Source organism: Balaenoptera physalus (genome assembly GCF_965194825.1).
Source record: "Balaenoptera physalus genome assembly, chromosome: 5".
Taxonomy (NCBI): domain Eukaryota; kingdom Metazoa; phylum Chordata; class Mammalia; order Artiodactyla; family Balaenopteridae; genus Balaenoptera; species Balaenoptera physalus.
The window spans coordinates 66,322,572-66,347,921 of record NC_138884.1 but is presented as its reverse complement, the minus strand read 5'-3'; the positions used below and the strand labels follow the sequence as shown (position 1 = coordinate 66,347,921).

The following is a 25,350-nucleotide window of genomic DNA, read 5'->3' as shown; positions in this document are numbered from 1 at the left end:
TTCCGGTGTTGGCCACATAGCTATTAACTACCAAGCTGTCAAAGGGATCTTTGTAAAACAAAACTCATATCATGTCAGCCCTCTATTTAACATACTCAGGTTAGTTTTAATAAAACAGCAAACTTCTCAACACGGCTTACAAGGCCTTTGATGAATATATTTGTTTGATTACTTAAGGTGTACCAGTTGTTTGTTTTTTACTTTTTAAATATATTACTATTAACAACTTTATTGTCTTAGTATGAATTATTTTATACAACATTTACAAGTATAAGGCCAAAAATGTCTATTTGGCTAAGAATATTATAATCAGGAAAAAGAAAACTTGTTTATTCATTCATTCGTTCATTTACTTATTTAATAAATAAATATTTTCCCCATATTGTACTAGAAATTTTGATGAGTACTAGGACACTACAGCAATACACAAGAAGACACAATCATTGATGTCACTGAGTTTAGACTCTAGTGAGGGATACAGGCAAATAAAAGAGGCTATTACAATGTAGCACTGTGGGAAATAACTACACTGGTAGAATAGTGTACCTTGGGAAAACATAAGTGGAGTACCTCTTCCTGACTTGGAAAGTCAGGTGAGTTTTACCAGAAAATAACTTATAAATCAAGATAGTAATAATGTCCAGAAATTAGCCATTTAAAGGAGTGTAGAGAAGTATGTTATAGACAAAAAGAACACTGTGTGTGTGTGTGTGTGTGTGTGTGTGTGTTAATGAGCATATGTTTCAATACGGCTGCAACACAAATTGTAAATTTGGAGAATGAGACATGAGGTTAGTGAGATAAACAGGGGCAAGTGATATAGAACCAATAAACTATATTAAGGAGTTTTTGAATTTATCTAAGACCAATGGGGATATTTAATAGCTACAAATAAAGAGTCATACTGCCAAGCCTGCATTTTCAAAAGCTTACTTTGTTTACCTTGCAAATGATGGATTAAAAGTGGGGGGGGGGTAATATACCAGTTAGGATATGAAAGTAGTCCCCAATCAGATATATGTTGTTTGGTGGGGATCATGATATTCACTTAGATATTCCAAATACTTCTGCAAATAAATAAATGCTACTGAATTCCAGATTCTGCAGCCATCATTATAGTCAATGTCAAAGAAATGTATTATTCCTTTTGTCCCAGTGGTTTCTCTGAAAATGTAGTTTTGGAGGAGATATCTATGAGATAGATAGGTAGATAGATAGATAGATAGATAGATAGATAGATAGATAGATAGATAGGTGATAGATAGTAAAAAAGAAGGAAAGAATATATATATATATATATATATATATATATATATATATATATATATATATGATCTAATTCTGAAGGCTGGACTTGAGAGTGACAAAATTTTGTTGGTTTTTCTTCAAGCAAAAATTGACAAAAGCTAGAAGACTGATGAATGTTACTAAATATTATTTTTACTTAGACAACCTTAAATCAAAATTTTGCCTTCATAACCCATTCCTTGCCAACATAAACAGTTGCAAATGTTGAATTCTTTGCTACAGAGGATTCCATTGACTTGCAAAAAGTGCAAGATTGTATAGGAAGTGATTTAAAAAGTTGTTAGGAATTTCTGGTATACCTTGAATAAATTTTTCCTTGTCTGGCAAAGAAATGGCAGACCAAGAAAACTCTAGAAGATAGATCTGAGGAAATTACAACAAAATGACAAATATTAAAAAATGCCATGTAAGAGAAAAGAGACATGGGATATTTGAGAAAAATTAGAATTTTCTAAAAGAAGTTCCAAAAGAAGAAAGCAAGAAGAGCCAGAAGACAAGAGTTGAAGAGAAGATGATGACCAATTTCCAAAATAGGTGACTATCATATTTCCTCATTTCAACAACTGTGTTCCAAGAACTATTAAAGAAAATAATCTCAACATCAATTTCTTGCCATATGGAAAATTTAAAAATCACAACGATAAAAACTTAAGAGACTTTAGAGAAGAAAAAAGACAATTTACAGATAAACTACAATGTACACTGATAACAGTCCATTCTACAGAACAACAAAAAGTATACCAACAGAAATAAAAAAAAAAAATTATTGTCAACCTATTACAAAAGCAGAGAAAAGCTACAATCACCCCCCATGCCAACCACCAAAAAAAGAAAGAAGATACAGATATTATGTATATATTACAAACTGATAATTATTCCATTGTAATTATAAATAAAAGAAACACAATGAAGAGTTTAGGAAAAGAGCCATGTATATATGAGAGTCTTTATTAAAAGCCCATAAAAATGATAAACATTTTTAACAAATGACATGAGAAAACAAGCCACTTGTATTAAAATGACTCCAGAATCATAATATATCAGAAAGCAAATTATAGATGAACTAAATTATGTGAAAATCCAAATACAAATTTTGAGATGAAAATATATAAGAATATTTTTTGCAGCACACACCAGGAAAGGTTTTTTTTTTTTTTTTAAATTGACACAGAAATTACAAACCATGCAGAAAAGACTGATAATTCTGAACATGTTAAAATAAAAAATAATGTGTAACAAAATTTAAAAACATACTACAGGTTAATAAAAGATATATGCATTGTTTAAAACCAACAAAATTACTATCTAGTGAATGTAAATTTTAAAAAGGAATATTTCAATATAATAAATGGGTTTAAAATTACTAGGTCACTCATAGAATAAACCTAAATGCCCAAAAGTATATAAAAAGTTTTAGTACTTTTTCAAAAATCCAGAAAAATGCAATGAAAACAAAAAAGAATACATTTAATACCCAAAATTTTAAAATCTGATAAAACCTGCATTAGTGGGAGCTTGTTGAAAAGGTCCTTTGCATTGATTTACATTTTTGAAAGTATATACATTGGCACACTTTGAATTTTAAGAACAGGAGAAAATTTAAAATACAAGAATTTAAATTCTGTGTCTCTGGCCCAACAAAACTCTAGGCAGAAGAGGTATGTACAACGATTGTTTGTATAGAAAAAGAAGTTGAAAAAAATCAAACTATTATTCAGTGAAAGAATGGATATACTGTGGTATAATCATATAGCAATTATATTCAGTAAAGTTCATATGTAGGCATTGTTACGGGTTCGATTATGTCCTTCAAAAAATGTTAAATTCCTAAAACCCCGTATCTGTGAATGTTACCATCTTTGGAAATATGGTCATTAGTACTGACCCTAGTCCAAAATGACAATGTCCTTATAAAAAGGAGAAATATGGACACATTGACATACAAAGGGAGAACCTCTTATGACCACTGGGGTCATACTGCCCCAATCCAAAAAACTACCAGAATCTAGGAAGCCTAGAACAGATCCTTCCCTAGTGTCTTCAGAGGGAGCATGGTCCTGTCAACACCTTGATCTTGAAATTCTAGTCTTCATAACCATGAGACAATAAATTTCTTTTGTTTAGCCACTCAATTTGTGGTATTTTGTTAGGTTAGCCCTAGCAAATGAATACAGACAGGTATCAACATAGATAAGTCTCAAAAACACTAAAAAAGCAAGATGTTAGAATGTACATCAAGAGTGAACCCCCTATATTACAAAGCTACAGTAATCAAGACAGTTTGGTACTGGCACAAAAACAGAACTATAGATCAATGGAACAGGATAGAAAGCCCAGAGATAAACCCACACACATATGGTCACCTTATCTTTGATAAAGGAGGCAAGCATATACAGTGGAGAAAAGACAGCCTCTTCAATAAGTGGTGCTGGGAAAATTGGACGGATACATGTAAAAGTATGAAATTAGAACACTCCCTGACACCATGCACAAAAATAAACTCAAAATGGACTAAAGACCTAAGTGTAAGGCCAGACACTATCAAACTCTTAGAGGAAAACATAGGCAGAACACTCTATGACATAAATCACAGCAAGATTCTTTTTGACCCAGCTCCTAGAGAAATGGAAATAAAAACACAAATAAACAAATGGGACCTAATGAAACTTAAAAGCTTTTGCACAGCAAAGGAAACCATAAACAAGACCAAAAGACAACCATCAGAATGGGAGAAAATATTTGCAAATGAAGCAACTGACAAAGGATTAATCTCTAAGATCTACAAGCAGCTCATGCAGCTCAATAACAAAAAAACGAACAACCCAATCCAAAAATGGGCAGAAGACCTAAATAGACATTTCTCCAAAGAAGATATACAGATGGCCAACAGACACATGAAAGAATGCTCAACATCATTAATCATTAGAGAAATGCAAATCAAAACTACCATGAGATATCAGCTCACACCGGTCAGAATGGCCATCATCAAAAAATCTAGAAACAATAAATGCTGGAGAGGGTGTGGAGGAAAGGGAACACTCTTGCACTGTTGGTGGGAATGTAAATTGATACAGCCACTATGGAGAACAGTATGGAGGTTCCTTAAAAAACTACAAATAGAACTACCATGCGACCCAGCAATCCCAGTACTGGGCATATACCCTGAGAAAACCATAGTTCAAAAAGAATCATGTACCAAAATGTTCATTGCAACTCTATTTACAATAGCCAGGACATGGAAGCAACCTAAGTGTCCATCATCAGATGAATGGATAAAGAAGATGTGGCACATATATACAATGGAATATTACTCAGCCATAAAAAGAAATGAAATGGAGGTATTTGTAATGAGGTGGATGGAGTTAGAGTCTGTCATACAGAGTGAAGTAAGTCAGAAAGAGAAAAACAAATACAGTATGCTAACACATATATATGGAATCTAAGGAAAAAGAAAAAAAAGGCCATGAAGAACCTAGTGGCAAGACGGGAATAAAGACACAGATCTACTAGAGAATGGACTTGAGGATATGGGGAGGGGGAGGGGTGAGATGTGACAGGGTGAGAGAGTGTCATGGACATATATACACTACCAAATGTAAAATAGATAGCTAGTGGGAAGCAGCTGCATAGCACAGGGAGATCAGCTCGGTGCTTTGTGACCACCTAGAGGGGTGGGATGGGGAGGGTGGGAGGGAGGGAGATGCAAGAGGGAAGAGATATGGGAACATATGTATATGTATAACTGATTCACTTTGTTATAAAGCAGAAACTAACACACCATTGTAGAGCAATTATACTTCAATAAAGATGTTTAAAAAAAAAAAAAAGAGTGAACCCTAAGGTAAACTATGGACTTTGGCTGATTATCATGTGTCACTGTAGGTTCATCAGTTATAACAACAGTACCATGCTGGCAAAGGATATTGACAGTAGGGGAAGCTGCACATGTGTGGGAGCAGAGGGCATATGGGAGACTGTTATACATTCCTCTCAATTTTATTGTGAACCTAAAACTGCTCTAGAAATATTTAAATGAAAAGCAAGATGCAAAAAAGTCATGGTATACCAAATTTTAAAGTATGGATTTTTATATTAATGCCTACATTTGCAGTAAAACTACAAAAAACGTAGAAACAATATACACACATACTTCACGATCATGGTTTCTTCTGGGAACAGGGTGAGGGAGAAAGAATGGGAGTCAGAATTTAACTATAGAAATTTTAGTGTCTTTTTTTAGAAAGTGAAAGAGAATTTAAGCTACCAAGAGGAAAAAATTCTATGCTTCAGCTTACTAGTATCTTATATCATTTTGTGTATACTTTGTTTCTTTGAATTGTTTCACCATTACAAAGCGGAAAACAGAGCACTTACATTACTCCACGTTTTAACATCCAATAACCCAGATCTATATGCAGTATTCCACATGCAAAGCCATTATGACCATTACATGGAAGGACAGACATTTAGACCAATGTAAAACCTGATAGTCACCTGTTTCACTTGCACATTCAAGGCAGAATGGAAAATGTGTGATCATGTGAAATATTAGAAATAACTTTTCTCTTTCTAATTATGAATTATATCAAATCATTAAAATTGGAGCTAGCAATTAAAATACTGGACCAATGCTTGGATTAAAAAATGAAAGTGACATCCTAACAAATCAGTCCATTTTTCTTGACAGAATGAAGTTACCTACATATTGATTTCCCCATTAAGTTCCCAAAAAATTTGTTCACTTTCTAAACTCAGAGCACAGTTTCTCCTTAAGAACCTCAGAAATAAATGTGACAAAGAATTCATCAGTACAAATCCTACATTACTTTTTCCTCCTCTGTCCTCTCTCTTGAAATTGAAATGAGTAGTGCTTTGCCTCTTTAAGTATAACTTTATACAATCTCAAAAGGGTATTCGTGCATGAGACTGCTTTGACTAATGCCTGGAGCATGAACAGTGAAACCTTATTCCTTACCACAGCCCTTCTAATGATACTTCAAAGACTAACCAAGCACCCTAGAGGCTGTTCAGAAGTGCCCATCCTTCCATGATAAAGTTTGGCTAACAGAACAGATGGCTTCAATCACTTTTGAATGAGAAGTAGCTTCTTTCTGTGAGATATTTTGCATCACATACACTGACTATCCAAAAGTCAATAGCAGTTTAAAAATTTTTTTTAAGAATAATTGAAGAAAAAATGGAAAACCATATTTGTTTTTACAGTATAATCCCAAGTATCTTCAATTCACCATCTTTTTTTTTTTTTTTTCTATAAAGGAAAACAAATAATTTTGGGCAAAATTCTGAAAAAAATACCATTCTATTATATTTTAATCACACTTATCACACTTTGCAATCCCAGATACCTACCAAAGTAAACATTTTCATTTTTGCTAGTCATTAATTATAGCATATTCTGGATATATTAATTCCAAGTTATACAAAAAGCATGTTTAAAAAACATAATTATGATACCTAAATACCACATTCAAAGGATAGAATGGCACTTTTATAACAACTGATTCATAGTTAAGAAAAAATTAAACAACAATATAAAGTAAAAATCAAATCAAATACATTCCTGAGCATGGCAAAACTATTTTATCAAAAGTATTATTAAAGTTATGGCAACTTTTCATAACTACATTCAAGGGCTCTTAACATTAGATTTTATTTTCCCCCTATCTAAGAGCATCAGTCTAGCCAGATTCCTGGAATAATCAAAGTAGGCCTGACATTATGGTCAGGTACATATAAATCAGCTATGTCAGATGCTTAAGACTGATTGGGTTTTGTTGCCATTTAGAAGGAAGGATTCCTGAATGTGAGAAGGAATGGGAGGAGTCTGTAGGAGGAAGCAGACACTGTCTGCTGCAAGGAGGATTGTTTTCTTCTGGTTTAATTATTATCATTTTCTCCTGTAAATTTCCAACAGTCATTTTATTTTTTTAATTTAATTATATTTTCTCAGCTTCACTGAAGTATGATTGACAGATAAAAAATTGTATATATTCAAAGTGTACAATGTGATGTTTTGATATATGTATACTCTGTGAAATGATCACCACAATCAAGATAATTAACATATCTATCACAAAGTCATATTATTTTGATAGTTAAAGCTCATTTTTTTTTCTTTAAAATTATTTTACAGGTAAAGATGAGGTTTGAGTAGGTGGAGAAATCTATCCAGTGAAATATTTCAGAATCATTAGAAGAATGGGTTATGGAGAGAAAAAATAAATTCTACTGAAAAGTTTCATGTACTTTTAGCTTTTATTCAAAATGCTGTTGATCCTGTTTATACATATTTTACTCGTAAGATTTTTAACCACTTCAGTGTTTGCTACTTACTGTGGCAGGAGTTAAAATTCATAATCTATTCTGTATAATTATTTAAACAAAGAGAGATTATACATATTTATTTCCACATGAAATATTTAACTTGTGTTATAAACATCAAATAAACATGCCCATTTTTAATGTTAGTGAGAATGTAATTCATAAAAGTATTTTAAATGCCAAGGTATGTCAGAAAACTTATCTGCAGTATTCTTAATTAATTTATACACACACACACACACACACACACACACACACACACACTTGCACAAGGGAGGGAAGGGGGTAACTATTCCAAGTAAACTTGTGACAGAGACAGACTATTGCTTAAAACAAAGTACACTACCTTGCTCAACTAAAATACAAAACAAAAGAAATCAATACTGAATAGCTGTGAGAGCTCATAAATTAAAAATTAAGACAGTAAAGTTTTAATGTTTACAAATTCACTTAAAACAATTTTTGAAGTGTCATTTTCCATGAATGCAAGCAAAGAAATTAAAATGAGTAATGTTTGTCTTTAAATTTGAAAGTAGAGCAGAAACAAGGAGGAAATTAGATTGTTCAATTGATTCATAACTAAAAACAGCTGTTGCACTGTATTAAATCTGTGTTCTATTTAACACTTATGTATTTGTAGTAAAATAACAAGTATTTTTAAATAAGAAGAAGGAAAAATTCCCTCCAAAAAAGGAGAAAATTTTGCTGGACTGGTAATCGTTATTTTTCCTTCCTATGTTTTCCATTTTCACTGAGTCACAGTTGTTAGGAACTTATTTCCTCAGTCTTTGTGCATATAAATGATGGTTCTAGTAATTTAGAAAAATTTAAAGGAGAAAGTCTGTGGTAATAAATGAGCATAATCTTTTGAACCGTAATGGAAAAAAATTGTTTTCCTTTCAAATGCCTTTGCTTTCCATGCAACCATTGCAAGTTAAATGAACGCAGATTTGTAAAATTGTGTTTCATGGTTAATCATTTCTTAATACTCATAATGTAAGCTATTTTTCTAATTTTACTGTATCAGCACACATGAAAAATTATACTTACTTAAAAATCCTAATTAAATAGTGGAGAAAGATTAAGTGGTTTTATGTGTAAAAAATTATAATGCATGATTAACAGAGTAAAACTCTACACGTCACTAGATACCCCACTAAGTATGAGATTTTTAAACATATTTGTACAATCTGTTATCTACCTTTCTCTCCAAAATATGTGAAAATGAATTAGCGTTAAGACTTTTAATTCTCCACTGACTCTTTAGATCAAATAAAACTGCCCTGAAAAAGGCACAGAATTCTTTAAAAATAACTAGCTATTTGAGAAGAAATATTAAATTTATAGAACTAATAATACCTAAATTCAGATTACTGTGAACAGCATGCTTACATCATTAAAAACAATAAGACTTTTCCATCAAATCCTAAAACACTCTAGATTATAGATTTTTAAAATAGATAAGTGTAAACATGTTATATTTTTAAAGCAAAACTTGGCCAAAGTGACTCAAAATTTTCTGATAAATGAGAAAAATTTTAACTGAAGTTTACATGTAGAGAAAAAGAATAAGAGAGTGTAGAACATAATAATTTGATCAGCTATTAGGTAATCAAATCATTGCTTTTTCTATCAAGCTAATTTTGGTCATGCAATTGTGAGTTAAGAACTTGATGTGAACAAAAAGCTAAGTTCTGGTAGCAATAGCAGTTGTGGGCAATCACTTAAGTAAAAGTCATTGGGTTGCTAATTGTTGCTCATGTTTCCTGGGCATTTGCTTAATTATAATATATGTCAAGTACATTTTAATCTCATGTATTTGATTGCTAAAGAAATGGCAGCAATAGAAGTGTTTCAAAGAAAGATACATAACCTTTACGGAAAAAAAGAGACTAAAAAGTTAATGATGACCAAAAAGGAAAATATTATATATTCATATGTATTGAAATAATTGGATACTGGACAGCAAGAAAATTCTGAAGGACAAAGAACAAATTCTGCATCATGATAAGTGTTGGTCCTATGTAACATTCAGTGCACCCTCAGCAAATATGGAAGAAAGGTAATTCATCAAAAATGTAAAATCTTTCCAGTGTGTGTTTAGAAGCATGTCAGATACCCATTAGACAAATGTTAATGCAGGAAAAGGCTAGGACTTGTTCTATTTAAAGGCTACGTATGGTAAAAAATCTACACATGTTTATTTTTATCAACTGAATTTTGAAAGACTTCTTTCCCTCCTCTTCAAGGAAAGATCAGATTTCACGGCCATTCATAAAGGCATTATTTTTCTTACTCAACTGGATAGTAAAGGCTGCCAAAAGGAAAGTTGGGAGGAGAAAGAAACTTGTTAAAAAGAAAACCATGAATCAGTATGAATAACTACTATGCAAATTTGCTTGAAAATAGGGGCAATGAAGAGTGAATGCCTGAACAGTGCTCTGCCAGTCTGTCACTGAAAGAAAGGAGACTCTCCGAAGACAGAAAAGGGAGTTTCTGTACCAGAGGCCGATCTTTACTGCCTGTGCCGACTCTGGCAGATTTCACAGCATTAATTTCTCTGGTTCTATTTCTGAACTCTGTTTTCTTCTGCTCTTTAATTTTCTTTCCCTTCATGGGAATGGGAAAGGAGGGAATAGTAGCATAAAATAATCTATGATTCTAAACATGCTGTGGTAGCTGTGCTGTTTTCTCCAATTTGTTAAAGACCAGCAAAAAGGAAAAACATGCACTTTGTTTTAGAATCATTGATGAAATGTTAATGCTGATTAGTGTGTCACAAGAAGACTGTATTTTTAACTAATCACATATGCTGCTCAGTTTCTGATGGGAGAGCTTGAAGGGAGCCAAGTAATTAATGGGTCTTGGAAATGTTTAATTAAAATTTTAATCAACATAAAAGTTGCATAAAAACACAATTATTTTAGTCAAATATGATTCCATTGAAGTATATCAGCTATGAGAGGGAAAAAAACACGTAAAATAAACACACACATTATTAGCTGATTTATAATATGTCACCTACCCACATTCTCAAACTTGATTAGTAATAAATGAAAATTTTCTTCCCATTTCAAGCTATGGAAACACATTGATATACATGAAGGCATTATTTTCTTCCTTTCAATCTGATTAAACTGCTTAGTATATGAAAATGCATAACCCCAAGAGTTTATTTGCTATCTCACTGCAGCAATTAATAGCATTCACATTACAAATTTCATTATTTTATTAGGGTATAATGTAAATCAGTGTAACCAATAAAGAATAGATAGAAATGATAACCTTAGAACTGACCTCCAGAATACAATAATACTATTATTATACTTAGAGGTAGGAAAAAATAAATAATACTATTATTATACTTAGAGGTAGGAAAATAACCAACAAAGAATAGGTAGAAATGATAACCTTTGAACTGACCTCCAGAATACAATAATACTATTATTATACTTAGAGGTAGGAAAATAGACATTTTAATAAGGTACATGTACTTTCATTTGTGAACTGAAATAAACATACCATATTCATTTCTCCTGTAAGAATGGAAGAGGGAGGAGCACACTGGAGAAACTGCATCTTGCTTTGGTTAATGGAATGGAGTCTGGCTTGTTTGTATACTGGATTTACCACTGTGACTTAAGCAAGTTCTCTAAACTCAGTGTCCTAATTTGTTAAATGAAGAAAACATTATACCTACAATTAGGGTCGTTATAAGGATCAAATGGCTTAATTTGTGAAAACAATATAGTAAGCATTTTATAATTTATATATAAAATAAATAATAACATTTCTCCCCCATTTCTTCTTCTGTTAAAATAGACTTTTCTTTGATTTGAGAATATATTCTATATGTGAACTAATATTTGCTAATAATCACTTTTAAATGTATATCCCAGAAGAGAAGTCAAGGACTCATAATTTCAAATCAATAAGTTTTTCTACAACGCATTATTGTTTTTCCGTTCAATGAGGAGTCTCATGGCCTAAAACAGTGGTTTTCTAAGCATAGTTCAGCACCTACCATATCACAATTAGTAGGTATAATTATTAAAAATGTAGATACTTTGACCTACACTATATCTATTGCATTGGGGGTCTGGATTTTTTGAGATGCCAATGTAATGTACAAACGTATGCTATTTAGATTCATTGTTGAGGAAGGTTGCTTAAGAACAATTTTCTTGAAGGAGGTTCCTAAAATATGATAAACGACTGTATAAACTTCCATTGTAATGAATTTTTTCACATTTAAAATTTTTATTTTTAATTATTTTATCTTAAAAAATTTGAAGCAATGAAGTTAATTTCATACAAAGAAACTTTAATGGTTCTTCAATGCATAGAAAATTAAATCTTTTTACTCTGGTATTAAAGCTTTCCAAAATCTTGTCCCAAAATAGCTTTCAAAATTTATAGTCCTACTGTTTTACATACAGCACAATCAAACTGCACCATTTGAAGTTCTTCACATGCATCTTTGACAATACTTCTCTGATTTTACTCAACATATTTCTCCACAGCCCAGCATGTTCTTTTCAGTCTCAACATGTCCAGATTCTACCTACATTTCATTACCTTATTCAAACAGTATTTCCTTCATGAAAAAAGGAGATTTTTGATTTTCTTACCTGGAAATAATTATTATTTCTTCTGAAAGTCCACATTGATTTATTAATCTTCTTAATAGACCTACTTTTAACTCTATCTTATAGTTACTTGTATACATATATAGTTTCTCACATTAAACTTTACACTCACTGAAGGCAGGAATTATGATTTATTTCTCTATTTTGAATATGGCCTAGAATAGCATCTTTTTAATAGCAGGTGTCAAAATTATTATAGACTAAATGTATTAATAGAAACAAGGCTAATGTAAATGTCATATATACATGAATTTGTTCAATCACTTATTTAATTAGCCATTCATTGATAAGATTTATTTATGCCCATATTGCTCCATGTAGGATATGAGATTAATATCACCATCAGTAAGTGAGTTAATATATTCATTAATATGACTTTGAATGTTATTCTCCTAAATATCAAAAAAGTCTCTTTCATTAATTTTAAGTGCCTATGCCATACAATGAAAATGCATGTGAATTTTCACATCTGGTTTTTTAAGAGACTAAGAATCAGTTACAATTTCACATTCTAATGCCTGCAAACAAGTTAAGCAAGGAACATAATAATAAATCTGAAGTATTGTGGTTCTTGCCTCTGGAGATTAAACAGGGGCCAGCTATGCACTATGCATATCCAAGGAATATAATAATCATGTTCAGTACTTTAATTCCTAATTTAAATTGGATCTAGAAACAAATTAAGAGAAATATTACATCTTACCAGTGGGCTTCAACTCCAATTTTGTGATCTAACACTTGTAAATTATCATATCCCATCACAATGAAACAATGAAAACTAAAGGAAAAGCAAAACAACAGTGATTAAAAAATTAACTCTGGTTTATGGAAAACTACTTTCCCAATCTTCCTCAATTATGATATATAATGCAAAAATCACTGCTCTTTGGGCATTTTCATATTTCTTATAATATTTATAAATATTTCCATTTCATCAATTGCACAAAGTATGAATGATTAGCTGGAGATAAGGTTTTCACTTGTAATAAGGGTATCAAGCCAGTGATCTTAACTAGTCATGTATGGGAGATTTACTTCTAAGACATGATTATCTACAAATCTCTTTGTAACTTTTCACATGCAGGGTATTATAAGAGGAAAATATACAGCATAATAATGTATATAGTTTATTAAGTTTATTTACGACTACAAAATTTTCCTAACTTAGGAAAAATAAAGCAAAACTCCAAATTTATCTGCCTATGCATTTTCAGTCTGTCTTTTATTAGAATGGGGATGAAAAAAACACTAAAGCCACTAGAACCAATATTGAGGACTTTGTAATTTTGATAGAAGAAATCTAAGGAAGAACTATTCTGAAATAGAAGAATCTATTAAAAATATATTTGTTGATTCTAAAATATTCTGTTATCCAATCCAACATAAATCACTTGGTTGGTAACTAAAGAAAAAAGGGCTTTGTATCAAGGGCTAATGTTGTCGATAGAAAATCCTACCCAAATCCTATTTTGAAATTATCTACTCTCTGGATGGAATTATCTTTGAACTTCAGCCTGAGAAATTTGAAAATAACGTATTGTTGGCCTTTCCAGTTTTATTGTTTGTTGTAATGTTAATGTCTTGAAAATAAATAAACATGCTTTACTTTTTAAAATAATATATATACAGATATGTATATTGATTCTGGTGATAAAAATAGGTTTAGGAAAATTAAATATATATGAGTACAGAATTATGTTTATCTATGTAGAATTTTAATACTATACAGTCTTAAATTTCAAATGTATAATATTTTATAATACATTTCTATTTCCAAATATGAATTTAACTATGTGACTGGAGATGGCCAGACATGATTTGAATCTCAGTTCCATCAGTAACTATAATACTGAATAATTCTTAGTTTCCATTTGCCTCAGTTTTCTTAGGTTCAAGTGAAGATTCCATGGAGGATGCTGGAGAATTAAATGAGTACTGAATGTAAATTACTTAACTTTGTGCCTGGAACATACTAAACAACTGTTATAATAATGACTTTTCAAGGTCAGCAGCCAGATAGAGGAAATATAAGATAAAAGCTAATGAGGATATAGTTTCATAAAAGAAACTCAGGCCAGGTCTCTAGACACAGTGACAGAATACAATTGATATTGAGTAATTATGCAGTTAACCAAGTACAGCATGCCTGCTATGGGAGGAATGAAGCATATACACACTTAAGTTGATGGAGAAATAGGTAGACAGACTGATAGACAAATAGATAAACAACACAATTCATACATATTCATACATAAAATAGGACTACTGAAGAAGTTTGGTCTTTTGCATTTTAAGAATAAATCATCTATGTTGATTTTTGAGTTATCTTTTGAGAATAAATACAGTGATGGTGGTTAATGTGATGCTCCTGAAACAAAATTGCCTGGATTCAAATTCTGATTTCTCTACTTATTAGTTCTATGTAAGTGGATTCAATTTTTGTATGTCAGATTTCTCCTCAGTAAAAGAGGAATGATGAAGGTGATAATGAAGTAACATTCATTAAGTATTCAGAGCACTTCAAGGTATTTGTAAGTGTACCACAGATGTTGGCTATGTTATTAATTTCCAGTTTCTGTAAGGAAACAGCCCCCAAATTTGGTGACTTAGATCAACAATGATTTACGATTTCTCACAATTCTAGGCATTGGCTGGGTGATTCTTCTGCAGATCTTGTCTGGATTTACTCACATGGCTGCATTCATCTCCCAGAAGGCTTGGGCTCTAGGCTTGTCCCAGAAATCCTTATCCCAAGTGTAGGGCTTTCTATGGGAAGGGTGGAGCCCTGTCTCTCCAGGTGCTTTCTCATCCTCCAAAAGGCTAGACCAGGCTTCCTCAGAAAACTATGACCTCAGGGTTCCAAGAGGTGGGGGATGGAGCTACCGGTCTTTAGAGGTCTGGGTTAACGAATTCACACCTCACTTTTGCTGTATTCTATTACTCAAGGAACATCACATTCTGGCCCAGATTGAAGAGTTGGAAAAACAGACTTCATCTCTTGATGGAAGGAGCTTTAAGTGTTTTTATACCCTACCATAACTATTATTTTTATTCCAGGACCTGGAAGCTTAAATAGAAATCTCTATGTCTGCATATAGAAAGAATGAAATAAATTCTTTAGCCAGGTCTCTAAAAAATTTATGATAATAAATGCAATCTTGAGAATATAAAACTGTACTTAATAGCCATGGTCTATAAGTAAATAATATTTTTAATATTTTCCCAGGAGGTCAGTGTATAGTACACAGAGGTATCAGTCTGTATTTTTATTGTTAAAGTTGTAACTAATGTTTAATCTAGTACCTGACAAAGAAGTCATATTATGAATGCAAACATAGGCATATAATTTATATTTGCAACAAAACTAAACAGTATTGGTAACAGTTTTTTTTCTTTTTTAATGAAGATAAGATCTCTCTGCCACTTACAATATATGTGCTCTCGTGGGATACATGTTGGTTCATTCTGTATCCCAGCAGCTTCCTATTTGGAAAACCATTTAGGACAGATGACTCAAGCATTTAGTAATGACATTCACAAGATGAAACCTTATGAAATCTATCTCTTATAATCTTATATTAGGCATGGAATTTGTAGTTTTAGTGATACCAGTGAAGAAAATCCTTTTATTTAAACTGGATTTCAGTTGTTTAATATGTCACAGTCATGAGTTTGAAACGATTCTACAAAAGTTATGAGAAATATCACTGCTATTAATAAAGAATCTTTGAAGCAATAGGAAGCTCTTTACATCACTGTTTGCACTATTAGAAAGGAAGAACACCAAAGAATCCACAAGGTTAAGTGTGAAGAGCACTGGATAGGGATTCCAGACATCCGTATTGCAGCATAAAATCTTTCAATGATTAAGCAGCCTTTGACAATTACTTCATTTTCTACTCTTCTCATTTAAATATCAATCCATTCAGTTAAATATAAATCCATTCGGATGTTGTGAAAATGTCATCGTCTACAATGTAAATCATATGCAAGTCTTTATAGAATTTTTCTTTTGTCATTATGTGTTTAGGATTGATATTAATATTGATGCTTACTTGTACAGAGATCCTAAGAAAGAATAAAAAGCTATAGTCACAACTCTTAAATGTAAACATCAAAGATGATTAAGCAAATAAGTGAAAAATGTTTCCTGACACTTAAATTTAAAATCTATCCATAAATTTATTTCTCCCTAATTAAGGTTAAGCAAATGATTTATTATTCTATTTTGTTTTCCTACACTAAAAAACTCCACATCCATTAACACTATAACAATACAAAATGTAATTTTACTTAGAGACCTCATAAAACTTTGCCTTTCACCTACTCTAAGAAGAACAAAATTGTAGTTGCAGAATATCATGAAAAATATGAAAGAAACTCAGGCATATGCTAAATAAAGTAATAACTTCTTATAAATGTACAGTGTAAGAGTTCTGCAAATGTGCATTGGTTGGGACTCAGTTTTGTTCATTTTAAATAATTAAGTTTCAAGGCTCATCAGTCTTCCCATATGCAGATTATTTTCTACAATTTTTTTTTTCTATTCAGAACCAATTTAAAATTACTGGCATGCCTAGAAATTTTTTTTAAGAAGCAAGAATATACGTGAAATTTGCCTTCAGAAACTGATAGAGCAACGCAAAGAGCAACCAGGCACTTTCATTTTAAGACATTCAATTAATTTAACCTAAATAGATAATATTTTACAAAATCGTACAAAAAAACTGAAAAACCAAAAGCTGTGATAGTTTTAACTAACAATGTTTTTGATGTAACAAATTACGAAATAATTAAACTGTAAGGTCGAATAATGTACACAAGAAGAAGCACAACAGTATTTTCAGTATTTTAAGAAGAAATCAGACAGGATTATTTAAAACATAGAAATTATGACCAAATGGGAATGCTGTCAAAATTATGATAATTTCATCTGAAAAGCAAAATTGCTTTTGGGTTCTTGAAGTGTCAGGAAGAATTGATATTAGTATTGAGACGAGATCAGTTTTCTATTAATAAAATTACATATAAAAATTTCCTGATTTTTGAAAATTAATACCATTTCACTTAATTACATTATTTATTTAATCATTTATGAGCACCTGTTATATGTTAGAACCATACTAGTCAGTGAGAATTCAGTCATGGATAAAACATGCATAATCTCTGCCCTCAAGGAGTTTATAGCATAGTGGAGGAAATAAATGAGAAAGCAAATAATGACATACTTGCATGAGAGGGATGAGCGTTTCAGAGCACTGAAGAGAAGCACCTATCTCAGATTTGATGATTCAAAGACAGCTTCTTGAAAGAAATCATCTTAGCTGGGAAATAAAGACCGAGCAGGAGCTAACCAAACAAAAAGTGGAGGTAATGGGGGCCTAGGGGATGTCTCTCGTGTGGGGTCCCATGCTATCAGCCAGTGTAATGACATCTTTTAATGTAGATCAGCAAATGATTTGAGAATTAGGAAGATGTAACTTTTCTGTTTGATAAAACTGTAAACTTTGGAATTTTCTAAGACAAATACCTATTTGTAAAAAGATACCTTTCAAGAATTTCCGTCATTTGTTCATTCACTCACTCTTCCAACAAATAATTATCAAGTTATCTCTACATGCAGGTGCATTTCTTGGCAAGAAACAATAGTAACATTGCTGCACTTGATGGAACTTACATTCTCAGGGAGGAACAAAAAAGATATACAAACTAAGTTATATAGTGCTATAAAGTGCTATGTTCTGTGGAAAAAAATAAAACTGGAAAGTGGGATAAGAAAGGCCAGGATGAGGGCCCTGTGTGTGAGCGCAGGTGCGTGTGTACTAGCATAAGCACACAATTATAAGCAGGATGGTTAGGAAACACTTCTGAAAAGATATGTAGGCAAAAGGCATTTATTATGCCAAGCTAGGGAGACATATGGAAGTTTGGGAGACGATGGTCCTAGGCAGAAGTAACAGCAAGTAGAAAAGTCCTGAGACTGGTACATATCTGGAAAGTTCAATGATTAGCAAGGAGGCAAGTGCACCTGGTAAAGTGAGTAAATGAGAAAGTACTGGGAGATGAGGTCAGCCAAAGAAGTGGTAAAGGTCCGGATCCTGTAGGTCTGTGTCATTTACTCTGAGTGAGATGGAGAGTCATGAGAGTTTTGAGCAGGGAAGTGATATCATTTGATGTATTTTAAATAGACCCCTGTGGCTGCTTTGTGGAAAATAAACTGTGGAAGTCCGAAGGGTAAACAAAGGGATTCATTAGGAGACTGTTACAATAATTTAATAATGAAATAACAAGGATTTGAATCAAAATGTTAGCAATGGAATGGGTGGGAAACAACTGAATTATAGATTCATTTAGGTGTAGAATAGTTAGGATTTAGTGATGGTTGGATGTAGGATCTGAGGGTGAAAAAGCATCAAAAAGGACTCCAAGATTATGTCAACTCTCAAACATTACCTGGTAGTATCTGATTGTAAACACAGACTCTTTGTCCAGGTTGCTTCTTTTCCTTAAGATTTTATGGGCCAAGAATCTTGTTATTAAAGTCAGATACTTAAGATGGAGGCATCCTTTCTGTAACACTTCCCTTTCCTTCTAGGCAAGTCACCTCGGTGCATTTGAGCCTATAGCTGTCCACATGAATTCCCCACATCTTTCCTGCATCTGAGAACAGAAGGCAGAAATGAGACACACAAAATCGATAGTCCCTTAATCACCAATGGGACAAACAAGATAGTTATTAAAAATATATGTAAAAGAGATGGCAATAAAGATGAATGAAATTTAACTCTCTCACTTGTTTCTAATGGAACACACTCATAACAAACCAAAATACAAAGAGATTATTAATTTACTTCTACACAATGGGATGAGCAAGGGAAAGATGGAGCAATGCCACCTACTCAGAACAACATATGAAGGTCAGAAAGCAAAATAGAGTTTGCATGCTTAGAGAGTAAATCATGGTGATTGCAGAGTCTTTCTGACTGGGCAGGTCTTTTGCCTTGTTTCAGCTAGTAGAAAGCAATAAATGTGATGATGTGTAATTTTTCTTGGAAACCTGACTTCAACAAAGAGACAAACTGCAGTTTGAAAACCATATGGAAAAAAAAAAAAAAAGAAAAGAAAACCATATGGAGAAAAGCCCACTTTTCCTAACCAAGGCCTTTCTAAATAAGCCAGTTTGCTGATCTTCAGATGTATAAGACAGCTCAGACAAAACCAACAGAGTCACTGTGGTAGGCAGAATAATGGTCCTTCAAAGATATCCATGTCCTAATCCCCAGAACCTCTGAAAATGTCACATTACATGGCAAAGGGAAATTAAAGCTGCAGATGGAATTAAGGTTGCTAATCAGCAAATAAGGAGATTATCCTGGGTTATCTGAGTTTTTCTAATGTAATCACAAGGGTATATGAAAGTGAAGAGGGACGCAGGGCAAGGTAATGTAAGAGGGACTTGAGTCACCATTGCTGGATTTGAAGTTAGAGAGAGGGGCTCACAAGCCGAAGAATGCAGGTATCCTCTAGAAGCTGGGAAGACAAGGAAATCAATTCTTTCCTAGAGCCCCCCAAAGAAGACACAGCCTTGCAGACCTTGATTTTAGCCTAATGAGACCCTTGTTGAACTCTGATATAAAGGATAATTATCAGAGATAATTATATCGAATGATAATAAATTTGTGTTGTTTAAGCCACTAGGTTTGCTTTAACTTGCTACAATAGCCATAGAAAACTAATACAGTTACCTATCCAACATGCAGCTGACTATACATGGATGAATAAGCAAGCCGAGGCAAGATGGAACACCTAGCAGTTACAGACTCTTGAGCAAAAATAAATGGTTATTATTTTAGGTTACTGAATTTGGGGGTGGTTTGCTACATAGTACATAGTCAAGCATGCTTGTGGAATAAAATGTCACTTTTTTTTTTTTTTTTAAGTGAGAAGAGAAAAGGCTCTAGGGTAGAACTTTGCGGAATAAAAATGTACAAATTGATGGGAAAAATAAAATAATTTACAAAATAAACTGCAAAATGCAAAAGAAGATATGTTTTAAGGGAGGGTTGGGTATTCCAAGAACAAAAAAATTTTACTCATAAAGACACTTGAAATACTAATAGACAACCTTTCACAAAACATTTACCAATTAGAACAAAGAACACTGCACATGGGCAACAAAACAGAGTTTTAATCCTCAAATCCATCTATCTATCCTTTTTTGTGCCACAGTTTTAGAGTTTTGATGGGATTGACTCTACATCTGGGTCCGTGGTGAGGACCCCGGGGAGGTCCCTAGGGAAGCCCATGGGGAATGAGCCAGCTGGTCTATTCCCGACCCCTCGTCACAGCGATGGGTTCCATAGTATCCCTCTCTCAATCTGGCCCTTGTGCTTGAAGTCTAGGACTGTTAGTTGATAAATTGAGGAAGAGAAGTTTTCTTTCCTTCTGGTATGATGTGCTATAAATGTATGAGGTCTGGAATCGCTCTAGCCATTTTGCTATCTTGAAAGAATTCCATCAAAACAGACCCAGAAGAGGGTAAGCTCTAAAAATCTCAGAGAAATGAAGTCAGATCCGTGATCAAACTGTTTCTGAAACTGGTGCTTTTCAATGATAAAATATGTTCCCTGCGTTGCTTAAGTACATTCTAGTTGAATTTATCTTATTTGCAGCATTTTGGCTGCTGTAGAGTCATACAACTATGAATTTAAATCTGTAATCTATTAAAATAGGTAATACTGTGTAAAATAGGGATACAACTTACATACTTCAATGAGCTGGTGTGAGGAATAAATAAGATAATGGGTGATACCTTTGGTTGTTCATATTTTAGAAAATATTATGAAAGAAAAAATAATTCTTTTATATGATAATTAAAACACCAAAGCCATGGCTGGATTAGATGAAATCTGAAATACCTTGAATTTCTCAAAACAAAAGTCCAGGGTTGGATGAAGGTGAGGAATGCAAGCGGTATTTAATAGTTATTTGGGAAAGAAGACCAGATTCAGGGATAAAAGGCAAACTCTGTCTCTATTTCCAATTTCACCAAAAATATTTTAGACATTTTGCTCAGAAATTTAGTTAACGTATCTCTATAAAACTAGAACTTGGCACATAGTGATACATGTTCTTGCTATAATCATCATTATCATTATCAGCTTCTTTAAAATAAGTTTAAGGAGCATTTAATTAAGAATTTAAAATAGATTCTGATTAAATATGAAAAAAAACCTATTCATATTAGTAAGACAAAAACAAATAAGAAAATTAAGGGAGGGTAGACTGTTGTTAAACCAGAGTCTAGTTGCACCACTGATTTGACTTACTAACAAAATAATCAATAGTTGTTTTTCCAGACAGTATAGCTAGTCCTTTTAAAAGTTCATACTTTTGAGCTGAAGAACCTCATCTCACATGGAAGTAACTGCAGAAGCCTTCGAGGGATTTTCTAAACACTTAATAGTAGAACATTTATTTTCTCTGCTGACTTGTAATAACCAAGTTGGTGAATACTTTCTCCACCAAAAGCACAGTGACATACAGTGTTAGATTTTTTTCTGTAAGGAAAAAGTAACGGTAGGACTAGAAATAATTGTAGTGCTTTAGAAAGTAGAGAAAAAAGTCAGACTACCTGACTTTATGATCCTTTACCAATTATGTAAGTGTGTGATTTCATAGTTTCAGGAAGCAAGCCACTAATATTTCCAGTCCAAGTCCCTGGAAAAATAGACTTAAGTCCTGTGAAAAACTGAATGTTTAGCTCCCTCTGAGAGTACCAATATTATCATCTTACTGGAAAATGTTTAAAATGATTCATTTAATCTTTGAGTCCTTTTATCCTCATACATAAATTTTAAATGTGTAAAATGGACCAAAACAACAACAAAAATATGGAGTAGTCCCTCCCCCCAGCCTTATCCACAGTTTCACTTTTCACGGTTTCAGATATCCCCAGTCAACATCAGTCCAAAAATATTAAATGGAAAATCCCAGAAATAAACAATTCATAAGTTTTAAATTGCCTACTGTTCTGAGTAATGTGATAAAATCTCACATCGACCCGCTCCATCCCACCCAGGATCCCCAACCATCAACATCCTCTGCTCCTGGCATCCAAAAATCCACTTCTTCATGGCTCAATGATCCAGGACCACCTGAAGCAGATGATCTTCCTTCTGACAAATCATCAGAATGTCAATAGCAGCCTAACACTATGTCACAATGCCAAGGTCATTCATTTTATGTCATCAGATAGGCATTTTATCAACTCACATCATCACAAGAAGAAAAAAAGGTGAGTACAGTACAAAAAGATATTTTGAGAGAGAGAAAGAGACCACACTGACGTAACTTTTATTACAGTATATTGCTACAATTGTTCTATTTTATTATTAGTTATTGTGGTTAATCTCTTGCTGTGCCTAACTTATGTATATATGAATATATAGGAAAAAACATAGTATATGTGTATAGCACAGGTCACCAACCCCGGGCCACGGACCTCTACTGGTCTGCAACCTGTTAGGAACTGAGCCACACAGCAGGCGGCGAGTGGCAGGCGAGCCAGCGAAGCTTCATCTGCCTCTCCCCATCGCTCACATTACTGCCTGAACTATTGGTCACGTTACCGCTCACACCGCCCCCCCCCACCGTCCATGGAAAAACTGTCTTCCACTAAACCGGTCCCTGGTGCCAAAAAGGTTGGGGACCGCTGATGTATAGGGTTCCGTACTATCCAAGGTTTCAGGCATCCACTGGGGGTCTTGGAATGTATCCCCTGCAGATAAGGGGAGAATACTGTAAACCACTAAACTGCTACCACCATTCCCATTACTACCAATAATAACTTAAAAACACTACTAATTTACTCTCTACAAAGGTTTTTTCTGAAATAGAACTATTTCTTTCTATATCTATAGTGTATCAAGGGTTAATTAATATAAGTAATAACAAGTAAAGTCTTATTAGTATGAGTAGACTGTTGATGACAGAAATTATAACTTGAAAGGTTAGTAATTTATAGGGTAATGAAAATTTTCATCTTCAAATGTCATTTACTGTTTTATTAGGGAAAAATAAAGATTGTTTAAAAAATAGATAGACACCCTCTAAATTCATATACTTTAAATACACAGATGTAATTAAAGCAGAGAAACTGCACTGTTTGGAATAATACTGTATTTGTATTTGGTTCTCTACCACAAGCCTAAGGGAAATCATTGCTCGAATTGTAGTTTAAGCATCGGTTTGCAATACAGGTCATATCCTCAGGCCTTTTAGGCTTGAAGGTTCAATAATATAGGCTCTCTTTTCTTACTAATGGAAGAAAATTTGTAAAAAGTGAGATCAAAAAGCCAGCACTGCAAGCATATTTTGTTTAATGGAAAACATTTCACATCTTCAAACACATTCTTCAAGCTAGATGCTTGTTTTGACAAAGAAGATATTGGTGTTTGTGTGCCAAGCTACAAATAGGTAATTTGCTCTGACTGAATTCCAATAATGTATTAAATGGGCTGTCAAATATTAATAAAATTAGATAAACAGAATAAATTAAAATTATCCCAATAGTCAAATAATCTCAAGATATTTTTTGTCACTTCATTTTGTGTTAATATATCATTCAATAATAGGTCATTATCAGCAAAGATTGATTACTCTGGTATTGATGTTCACCAAACAAGGCATGACTATTGAAATAGATGTAAGGGCAGTTACAAAACGGTGTATCATCTATTTTTAATAAACGCAACTGTATATCCTAAGTGGATTTGAAAATTGCCTCTACAGACATGTATGTGTGATAAAGGAAGAAAAATACAGAGAAAAACAATGCGAAGTCAACAAGTCAATCCATATCGTCATCCAAAGATAATGAATTTGATGCTATTGCTGCGGATCTTAATACTCAAACTGTCATTAGTTCTCTTCTGTTTTATTTTATTAGACTTTATTCTTCAATTCGTTAATTCTTTAGCAGGAAAATAAAAATTTCTAAGGTTGGAGTAGGATGGAGTATGCCTTCAACTATTTTTGTATCTTTCAGAATGCTCAGTAGCATATGATGAATGCAGGAGGTGCTGAATAAATACTTGATGTTTGAATGAATGGCAGTCAATTTCAGGAAAATCACATGAACAAATCATTTTGACATGCTGTACAAAAAACGTTTCAGTATTCTAAGTAAACTTCGTTTAGAACCTAATAGAGGACTCATGGATATGCTTGATTTAAACATGATTTCACATCTGTATTATGCTACATCTAAAGAGCACACTAAGAAGCTTTACATGATGCCAGGTCACTGGGAGTGCTTTCAGAACTATGTTCTCAAGGACTAGAGAGCAACAGCACTTCAGAGTGAGGTTTTAAACAACTTGATATTCTATGCATATCAATTTACAATAGGCATCTTTACACAAATAAGTTCACAGCATACATGCCAGTGAGAAGAATGATTGAACAGTTCAAATGCTGAGTGAGCTGCTCTGATTCTGAACTGAACCACATGATGGTTCACACTTGAAATGGACTTTTGACCATGTTTCTGTTAAATAGGGAGTGAGTTTGCAACCAGAATTACACAGAAGAGCAGAGTTTAAAACTAGCTTCCAGGTAAGCAGGAGGCAGAATAGAGTACCCACATTAGAAAGAAAGAAAATAGTATTAACAAAATCATTGCTGGCGTAAAAACAGAAATCAGCAGGTATTTTGTAAAGAGCTTTCGAGAAAAGCAACATCAAGCAAACCTGATTAAGCCTTGTCACCATTTCCCTAGAGAGGAGGGACAGGAAACAAATATCATAACCTCCCGCAACTGTAATTTTTCTCAAAATGTGGGCTAAACACACCCTGCAGCAGAATCACTGACGTGTGTGTGCGTGTGTGTGTGTGTGTGTGTGTGTGTGTGTGTGTGTTAAAATATGCAGATTCTCGGGCCCTCCCTTGGATATAATGAACCATAAATGCAGAGTGTGCAGTTCATGAGTAAGTAACTCATAAACACACTATAGATTGAAAACACTATGCATTGTTCTTAAATAGCACA

General features: G+C 33.1%; 1 protein-coding gene and 2 long non-coding RNA genes across 15 annotated transcripts in view; 2 read left to right on the top strand and 1 right to left on the bottom strand.

Annotated features, from left to right (window-relative positions):
- The window catches only part of LOC309661923, an 865,375-nt gene that overhangs the window by 346,795 nt on the left and 493,230 nt on the right, over nucleotides 1-25,350 (top strand). The gene's annotated exons all lie outside the window — the stretch shown is intronic.
- Nucleotides 1-25,350, top strand: part of LOC309661915 — a 550,870-nt gene that overhangs the window by 265,745 nt on the left and 259,775 nt on the right. The gene's annotated exons all lie outside the window — the stretch shown is intronic.
- EPHA5 (EPH receptor A5) overlaps nucleotides 1-25,350 on the bottom strand; it is a 323,332-nt gene that overhangs the window by 145,203 nt on the left and 152,779 nt on the right. For 2 of the 13 annotated variants that reach the window (XR_014264265.1, XR_014264266.1), the window contains one exon: nucleotides 16,897-18,959. The exons of 10 other annotated variants lie outside the window; for them this stretch is intronic. The gene's annotated coding sequence lies outside the window, so the exon portion shown is untranslated. Of the gene's footprint in view, nucleotides 1-16,896; nucleotides 23,080-25,350 lie in introns of those variants that run through there. One more of the 13 variants, XR_014264264.1, reaches the window with a different exon arrangement.